Raw genomic sequence first — 9,533 nt, forward strand, 5'->3', positions numbered from 1 at the left:
GTGCCAGCCAGGAGATCCCTCATCCTTTCTAAGCGGAAAACATCTGGATAAAAGAGCCAGGAGCTGCTGAAGAAGGGTTGGACGAGGATCTGAGAGGCAGGGGAGCTGCCCGGGGGAAGGAGCAGACAGCATTTAAAAGCAGGAGGAAGTCTGTACTGAGGAATTGCAAATGGATTGACAGACGTAGTTGCAGAGGAGCAATTGGAGGACAGGAGCAGGTCTGAAGTGCACGGAATTGATAAGAGATAAACCGGGTCAAAATCCAATGGGGCAAAGCCAGGATCCTGGCGGCAGAGTGGCACACACATGAGAGGTTAATAGGGCAGCTAATGCCACTGAAGAAGAGGCAGAAGTGTTCAATAAACATTTCTGTTCCCTATTTGGCAGGGAGGAGGAAGATGCATTTGCATCACATGAGGATGAAGTGCTTTCCAGTCCATTAGTAACCAAGGAAGGCACAAGACAATGTCTACCACAGATAAACAGCTGTAAAAAAGTGGCTGAGGAGAATTCCAGGCATCATTTCTCATTTCATCTCAATCCAGCAGTCCCGGGGCTGGGCCAGTATTTGGCCCTGCCAGTGCAGGGGGTCCAGGGGTACTGTGGGGGTGACTGGCAGCCCTGGGATGATGCTGGAACCAGGAGGATTCCTGAAGAGGGGATGACCCACTGGGGTGTCCCCTCTCTCTGTGGCATGGGTGGGTGCTTAGGACCAGTTTTGAGGTGCTTCTCACCCCTTCCAGCAGTTGCTGGGGGGCTGAGCCCCATAGGAGGGAATAGAAGCCAAATAGAAGCCAAGTGGTGCCTGGCTGCCCTGCACAGGGCCTGTCGGCACAGCCTGGCAGTGGGGCTAGCTTGGGGGTCCCTAGTGACCCCGCTGCTGTGAAGGGGTTCCTGCATCACCCCATGGCTGCCAGCCAGGGCCCATGGAAGGAGGAAGGCGCGGAGGTTTTTCCTCTTCCATCCCCTTGGGCGGAAAGCATCCCCCGCAAGCTGGCGGAGGGGGTGAGGGGTGCTGTCCGGCCTGGTGCCCCGCTGGGATGCGGCGCGGGCAGCGCTGTGCCCACACCGCACCCTGTGGGGCGGGCGCTGGGGGTGCCCGCAGGAGCCGCGGGAGGCTGCTGCCATCCCGTGGGCACGGCGGGTAGGACACGGCCCCGGCGGCGCCCGGCGCTGCCGCCCCGCTCCTCCGCACCCCACATCCCCCCCCCGCCCCGCGGCTCTGCCTCTCGCCCCCTCCCCTGGAAGCGGCCCAGGCTCCCGCTGCCCCTGGGCTGGGAGCTGCCGTGGGAACGGCTGCCCCGCACCGGCACTGCCGCTCCCCGGCTCCTCAGCCGCCCCTGCGTGTGTCCCGGGCGCTGCCCTCTCGCCCGCAGGCCCTGTGTGCCGGGAGGGTTCCCCGAAAGCCGCCCGGGCCGAGGGGCAGCCAGCCCAGCCCAGCCCGGCGGCAGCGGGGAGTAGGTTCCCTATGTTTAGCTCTGGCCTTTCTGGGTCCGGCTGCTCTCGGGGCTGGGACAGGCTGGTTCCTGCCTGTGGCTGCCCCAGGGGCACCCAGCTGCACCCCACACATGGGCCGGGGAGCTGCCAGCCCTGGGCTGATACGCGGGAGCGGGTGAGGGCTCATCAGGCTGGCGCAGGCTGGGGAAGCGGGGGGAAGGCTGAGCCCGGGGCGCTGCCCGCAGAGAGGGTCCGTGTCGGTACCCCAGCTCTAACGTGGGGTGCTCTGCTCCTGGCTCAGGGCAGGGGCCCCGGCCCTGGCTCTGCTCCTCCTGCAGCCCCTGGGTGGGTCTGGGAGAGGAGCTTATCCCTGTCCTGATCTCTGGTGTCTCCAGAGTCTCGGGTGTCTCCAGAGCTACTTCGACTTTTTAAAAGAGCAGATAATGGCAGGACAAGGGGGATGGACTAAAGCTAAAGGAGGGAAGGGTTAGATTAGATATTAGGGGGAAGTTTTTTACAGAAAGAGCGGTGAGGTGCTGGAACCAGCTGCCCAGAGAGGTAGTGGATTCCCCGTCCCTGGGGGTGTTCAAGGCCAGGTTGGATGGGGCCCTGGGCAACCTTGTGTAGCTCCAGGCCTGGAGGTTGGTGTCCCTGCCTGTGGCAGGGGGGTTAGAGCTCTATGATCCTTGGGGTCCCTTCCAACCCATGCCATTCTATGATTCTATACCCCCTTGCAGACCCCTCCCAGGCAGGGCTCTAAGGTGCAAGGTGTCCCTGCTGCTTCCCCCACCCCTTCCCCACCGGCGCCTTGGAGGGAGCCGGTCTATGGAGCCGGGCCATCTGCTCCAGGGCAGCCCGCCGCTTCCCCCCCGCGCTGCCAGGCAGACCCCCCCGCGCCTCCGAGGGGTGCTAAGAATAACTGGCACCGTCAGCAGCCGTGATATTTGCAGGCGCCCGCTGGTGCCACCCCCACTGCAGCCTGCTGGGCACAGGATGCATCTGCTGCCTGACGTCAGCTGCCAGCCACGCAGGGGGGACGGGACGGGCAGTCTGGGGGGGGCATGGTGAGAGGGGGCCTGTGCCCCCCTCCTGCCTGAGCCGGAGGTGTGGTGGGACATGGCAGTATTGCTGCCCGTGTCCTGATACGCAGGGAGCCCAGGAGGTGCTGCCCTACCTTGTCCTGCTTTTTCTGGAGTCCCACAGAGTGATGGCTGGTCCCAAGTGCTGCAGGACCCCCAGGAAGCCTCTGGCACTGGGTGACCAGCTCTGCCCAAGCCTTTACTGCCACAGAGCCAGAGCCAGGCACAGCAGGATGGGGACCCAGCTGCCTGGCAGAGGGATCTGCTCCATCCAGGGGATGAGAGAGACCCCCTGGGACTGCCAGTTAAGAGGACCCTGCCCCACTGACTGCAAATGTGGGTGTCATGCCCACCCCCCAGCCTCTTGCTTTGCCTTCCCTTGTGCAGGGGGGAATGGAGTTCTGCCCTGACTGCTCGCTGGCTCCTTTTCTCCCAGCTGTTATCAGGTGAGAGGGTGCCACCCAGGCATGGCCATCCTCGTGTCTGGTCTCCTGAAGGCAACAATCCAGATGGTGAGAAAACACGACTTGGCAGGGAAAAATAAAAAAAAACCCAAACCCAAACCAAAACAAATTTCCCCAGTCCTTCCCCTTGCCAGGCTTTTCTGGAGCTTTCCCCACAACCAGCCTTTCCTCACCCAGGTCACCTCCTCTGCTCCCACCCTGCAAATCCCCTATCCAGACAGCTCCTCCTCTCTGGATGGGCTCAGGGCAGCACCTTCCCCCACACCCTGTCTGGGTGCCCAGGGCCTGGCACTGGGTGGCACAGTCCCAAGGCTGGGCTGGCAGCAAGCAGAGCTGCTGCTCCCCGAGCCCCTACATGCTGTGCTTCCCACAGCACCTAGCCCATAGCCTAAATTGGGTGGGGGGTGTTTTTTGGTGGGCCACAGCAGCGCTCCCACCGAGGGCTAACACAGCCCCAGCAGCTGCCAGCACTTGCATAAGCGGGGAGGGTGAGTCATGCAGGCTGCTGCTTCCCTCTTTGTGTAACACACCAGCAAATCCTCTAAAATGTCCCGACAGGCCCCAGCCCAGGAGCTTCTTGGCACATGGGTTTCCCTGCGCTGCCCATCCTGGGGCACAAGCCACACACAGCCCCAGCCAGAGTGACCCCCAGCCGAATGGCAGCTGGGCAAGGGCCCTTCCCGCTGGGCTGCAGAGCAATGGGTGACCTCGATGCAAAGCTTTTCAGCTTGTTTGGAAGGGGTCAGAGGCAAATTGGCGTTCCCAAGGGGTCACTGCAAGCCTGGGAAAGCCTCGAGGTCGAGGGTTGAAACTACAGGGTGGTGACTTTGCGCTTCGTCCGCTGTGACAGGCACCCGGCCAGCGCTGCTGACCTGCCCGTGCGCTCGGTGAGGCCCACAGCAAAGGGGTGGTGGGGGCTTCAGGGATCCTTAAATAATTACAGGCACCCTGCAGGGATTGCTGCTGGCCAGTCTGGCAGAGCAGCATCAGGATGCAGGTGGCAGCAGGGCACGGCATGGTACTCCTCCACCAGTTTGGAAAGCAGGTTTTGGAGCTGGCTGCCACTGCCCATGGCCTGGCACTGGGGGAAGGCTCTGGAAGTGCCAGGAGAGGTTTTGCCTAGAGACTGAGCACGGACAAAGCCACGCTGGTGGTTTGGGCAGCTCCCAGAGGTTTTTTGGAAACATAAACCAGGCTGTGCTTCCCTCTGGTGAGACAGAATTGCTTGTGCTGGGGCATTGTGGTGGTTCAGCCCTGAGCAGCGGCTGAGCACCACACACTGCTCACTCAGTCCCAGAGGAGAAACAGATGGAGCCTCCGTGGGCTGGGATGTGGAACTGACTGAATGGTATTTACTGACAGAATCACCATGAGAGGGGAACAATGACAGCCCATCACAAGTTACACTCACACCCGGTGATAACACAGGGTACCTTACAACCTGATGATAACAGAGCACTGCACAGGTGCAGGATGGACCAGTGCCCCCACCATGCTCGGACTGCATCCAGGAGCATCCCTCCGCAACCAGCCCCTTTGGGGGAGTGATGTCAGGTGGGGTGGGAACAGCCCGGGCTGACTCAGCTCCCCTGGGCTGGCTGCGTGGGGAGGGTCGCTCTGGCTTGGCCAGGACCAGTCCTTGGCTGTGATTAGAGATGTCATACCACACTGACAAGCCCTTCCCAGGGTGCCTGTGCCTTCTCACATGGCCATGGGTGACGAGCTGCCCGGGAGAGCCACGCTGCAGGCACGGCCCCCGTCCTGTGCCCTGAGCGACTCGCTCACTCCTCTGCCTCATGCGCAGCCAGCGGCTCTTTGCTTTGTCCCACATGCCCTGGGAGGCTATTGCCCCCTCCTTGCGGTGCCCCTTGGTCTGCTCTGGGTGACAAAGCCCAGCACAACACACAGGAGGTGGCAGAAGGTGGGATGAGGGGGTCACGGGGCACTGCTGGGGTGACATGGTGGGGCACTGGCCGTACTGGGATCGATCGAGGTTAGGGGGGGCACACAGGGCAGCTGCGGTGTTGTGGCGGACACAGGGGGTGGTGGGAGCCATCCCATCTCCCCACATCAGCACAGCCTGGAGAGGAACGTGGATGCTGCAAGACCTGAGCTTCTCCCAGGCACACGTGTGGCTGCACACAGCCCCGCTCCCACGCGCTCCCCCTCCTCATCCTCTCCTCTCTGCAGGGCTCCTCTGTTCTCCAGCCGTGTTTGGCAGTCACGGCAAGTCCCAGGAATGGCTCATTTCTGGTGGCATTTGAAGGAACACACAAATACTCCACCAGACATGTGTGCCTTCCCCTTGGGACTTGCTAGCTGTTTCCCCATGGCAATAAACTCCTGCTTTGAGCATTCAGTAATACAAGCCACGCTGCTGGCTGGGAACCCAGATTTCCAGCCCTTTTTGGAGGAAAAACCCATGTCTAGGTAGAGAGGCCAACGTAGAAAGAGGTCTGTACACACTGAGAGGCAGCTTTGCAGTGACCCACCGGGACATGTTGTTTCCCTCACATCTGCTGGTGGAAGATGAGCCAGGCCCACAGGGCTCATCCTGGCTCTGCAGTTCGATGCAACACGTTGATGCAAGGCAGGAGATGGCCAAAGGCTCTTCATTATGCACCCTTGGCTTGAAAGCAGGCAGTGATTGGCAGGCCAGCAAGTCCCAGCCCCTAGACATGGATCCTGCAGACCCTGCATGGATGATGGAGGCACGGAGTGTGTCTGGACATCCCCTTTGGTCTCTGTGGCTGATGTGAGCTTGCTGTTTGGAGATCTACTAGGGTTTTGCAGGACACTTCCAAGGGAAGCAAACACTTGCCCTGACCTTGGCTGCTGAGGACATGCCAGGTCACAGCTTTGCTTCCTGAGGAAATGGTCTCAGAAGAGCCTCTGGGATGGGAGGAAGGCCATACCACCTGATGCTCCTTGGGAAGGGGCAGGGGGACACGTGGGTGCTGCACGCCCACCCTGCCAGCTCCTGCACCAGCTCCTTCACGGCAGCAGTGGCATTCGCCTGACATGCTATTGCCTAGCAACTGCTGGTGGTGCAGATAAATCCCCTCACTGCTGTCACTGCAGACCTGATGCTGATGTCTCTGTCCTCTGGCAGGGTGCCCTGGGGTGCTGCTGGGGATTTGGAGATGGATCCCCCTCCAGGCTCATCTCTGGGGGCTGAGGGGTCACATGGTGGGAGCACAGGGGGCTGCGGGTGTGTTGTGTCTGCAGTGGCCCAAGAGCACATTGGAGCTCTCCTGCCTCATCCTGGCTGGGTCCTCATCCTCTGAGCCTTGTCAGGAGAATTTCTTTTGGGGTACCACCCCACTACAGCACCTTCACCAGCACTTCTCCTCTGGCCAGCCCCCTACACCTGCCTTTAAGCCCCTGCTGTGGGCACACAGCAGGCTGGCAGCCTGGAGACCTCCCTGCCCCTGGTACCTCTTGCAGCATCCCAAGGAGCAGTGCCCTGATTTGACCCCAACCCACAGGGCCAGGCAGAGGGCGCGGGACAACTGGGAAGGTCTAGTCGACCCTTCTCTGTCAGCCCAGAGCCAGCACCAGCTCAGCCAGGACAGGAGCTGCATGCTTGCCTGGGGTCTCTATGCAGCAGCACGTGCCAATGGGGAGGACCTGGGGAAAAGAGGGGAGCTGTTTTGGGAGCCTCACTCAGCCTCTGCACATCCCCTTGGGCATGTCTGTTGAGGATGTCTCCCACCCTGGAGCCCAGACTTCAGAAGTGCAAGAGCCGCTCCGTTCCCTTTGGGCACTGCAGCCTTGTTTCCTGACATCCCACCACCCGACTTCCCTTGCCCCTTGGGTGGCAGAGCCCCTGCTCGTGGCTGCCTGTCCCCAGAGGTCATTCCCAGTTGGATCTCAGCTCTGTGCCATGGCTCTCCAGCTTGTCACGGTGACACAGCAAGGGCTGTTAGAAGCCAGGTGCCCCAGCAGCCCCGGCAGCCCAAGGAGCCTGTCCTCCAGCCATCTGCCAGGCTGCTGCTCCTGGAGTGCTGGCACCAGCCAGGGCTCCGTGTTTACTCCAGGTGGGCTCCCCCCAAGGAGTCCTCCCCTCGCCTTGTCCTGGGGCTGATGGGTGCCCGTGTCCCTCGCTCATCTCCGCTGTGAAGCTGAAAGAGCTGCTGTGGTTTGCAGTCGCTGGGGAGGGGGCTGTGTGTGGCACAGCAGCAGCATCTCCAAACCACAGAACTCGAGATGTTAAAGAGTGATCATCTCTGCAAAGCGATTCCCTTCCCAGGAAAGCCCCTGCAGTTACAGGATCATTTCTTCCCTCCCCTTGTTGATTTATGGGAGATATTATAACTTATCAAAAAGACAGGAGCAGCACAGCCATGGTTATAATTTCTAATTCCACCTTTAATTAACGGTGGTGATGTGTTGCCTGGCTGTGGCACTGCCAGGAGCTGCCACACAGCAAATCCCCACCCAAGATGCTCACTTGAGTGAGCATGGAGATTAGGGCTTTATTAATATGAATGAAGTTACATTATGTTCAATGGAGTGCAGGAGCTAACTAATTTAATGGTGCTCAGTGCCTGTCCAATCAGTGCCAGAACTGATGGACAAAGTCCCACTCTTGCCAAGCTTTCCCACAGCCAGAGGAGGAAGATGGGGGCGGTCCAAACTGCGGTCATTCCTGAGAGGAGCTGAGCCTGCTCTGGGTGCAGGGGATCACACAGGGACCTGCGGGTCCAGCTGCCCATGTGAATGTCCCTGGGTGCTGTGGGTCCTCAGGGACAGTCCTGCTCACAGCCTGGCTGGCTGAAAGCACACCCGTCACCTCTATGTTGGGGGGGTGGTGTGGGGCAGGGGGGGCCAAATGGGGCTGCGCTGGGGAGCGGTCAGGGGCGGCACAGCAGCAGCAAGGATGCTCAGCTATTACAAGTTACACAGAGGATGACTTGTGTGAATTGATGGCTCTGGTATCAGGGACCTCCACACGCTGCCTTTGGGGAAGGGATCCGATCCATGCCTGGGGACACTCCTTCCAGGGAGATGCCCACGCTCATGGCTGGGACCGGGAGCTGCTGCCACCCCCTTGGCTGTGACACCCCAGCACACGCCCTGGGAAAGGAAGCAGGGGGCTTGAACACAACACTCACACTGGGCTATCTTCAGGAGGTGCCATGGGGATGCTGCACCCTAAAAGCCTGTATCCAGTTGCAGGGCTGCTGTGGAACCCCCTGAGCCCTGGTGAACCCACCCACACGGCTGAGGGGTGTTCTGCCCCCCACCCAGCACACGTTTGTGGACCCTTCCACAGCAGAGGTCCTGCTCCTCTGGCTGACACACGCCTCTGCTGACCCCTGGGGCTCCCCAGGGCAGTGCCATGAGCCGGGACCTTCCACACACAGCATGGTTTGGTGGGCCTCTGCCTGGCTCTCAGTGCTGGGGCACTGAGTCCTGGGGGACGGATGGAGGCCACTGAGCCCATCGGCAGCTAATGGGGGAGATCAGGGAGAGCGGTTTTGATGTGGGGCACCTTGGAGCACCCCTCTCCCACACCTCCCGTGCCTGCAGCCGGGTGGCAGATGTGTATTGCCAAGCAGAAGAGGCTTTGGTTAAGCACAGCTCAGCTCTGCCATCAGTTATCTGCAGCCTGAGAGTGAGCAGAGGCTTCCCAGCATCAGCAGAGCTGTATGCTCCGGAGCAGGGGCACGGCTCAGCCGGAGCAGGGGTGGCTCTGCCATTCTTCTCCCTGCCACACACTGGGCCAGGCAGCACAGCTCCAGCCCCACAAGCCAGCTGTACCTGGGCCTGCAAGGCTCACCAGAACCACCCTGAGATGCCACAGGGAACAGCCAAAGGACACAACAGCCACACAGCCAGGCTGTGCGCTGGGAGCGTGTCCTGACTGCCCTCCCTGCTGCTGGCTGTGCTGCCCAGGACAGGGTGTGAGCTCACTCCAGAACCATCCCTGTGCCTCTGCTCCTCTGCTGGGCCTTGTTCGCTCCAGATGTTCCCACAGATGTTCCCACAGATGTTCCCACAGATGCTCGCACAGCGCTCAGCACCACGTGGAGTGAGCAAGACCCAGCAGGGGACAGGCCAGGTGCTGGGCCAGGTGTCCCCAGCTCATTCCCCCTGCTCGCACCCACACACGGTGCTCCGAGCCTGGGCACACACAGGTGCACACTCCTCTGTGTGCACACTGCCTGCACTGGCACCGGTGCTGGGCCCTGACCTGGCTCACAGGCGTGTCCCTGCCATGCACACACATGGACACCCCCATTTACCGAGCCCAGAGAGTGGTGATCAGTGGAGCAGAGTCTGGCTGGAGACCTGTGACTAGCAGTGTTCCCCAGGGCTCGGTGTTGGGTCCAGTCCTGTTTAATATCTTCATTGACGACCTTGATGAGGGAATAGCATCCACCCTCAGCAAGTGCCGATGATACAGAGCTGGGAGGAGTGGCTGACACACAGGAACACTGCGCTGCCATCCAGAGAGACCTGGACAGGCTGGAGAGCTGGGCAGGGAGAAACCAGGTAAGGTTCAACAAAAGCAAGTGAAGAGTCTTGCACCTGGGAAGGAATAACC

This window comes from Gallinula chloropus, assembly GCF_964237585.1.
Source record: "Gallinula chloropus genome assembly, chromosome: 11".
NCBI classification, from domain to species: Eukaryota; Metazoa; Chordata; class Aves; order Gruiformes; family Rallidae; genus Gallinula; species Gallinula chloropus.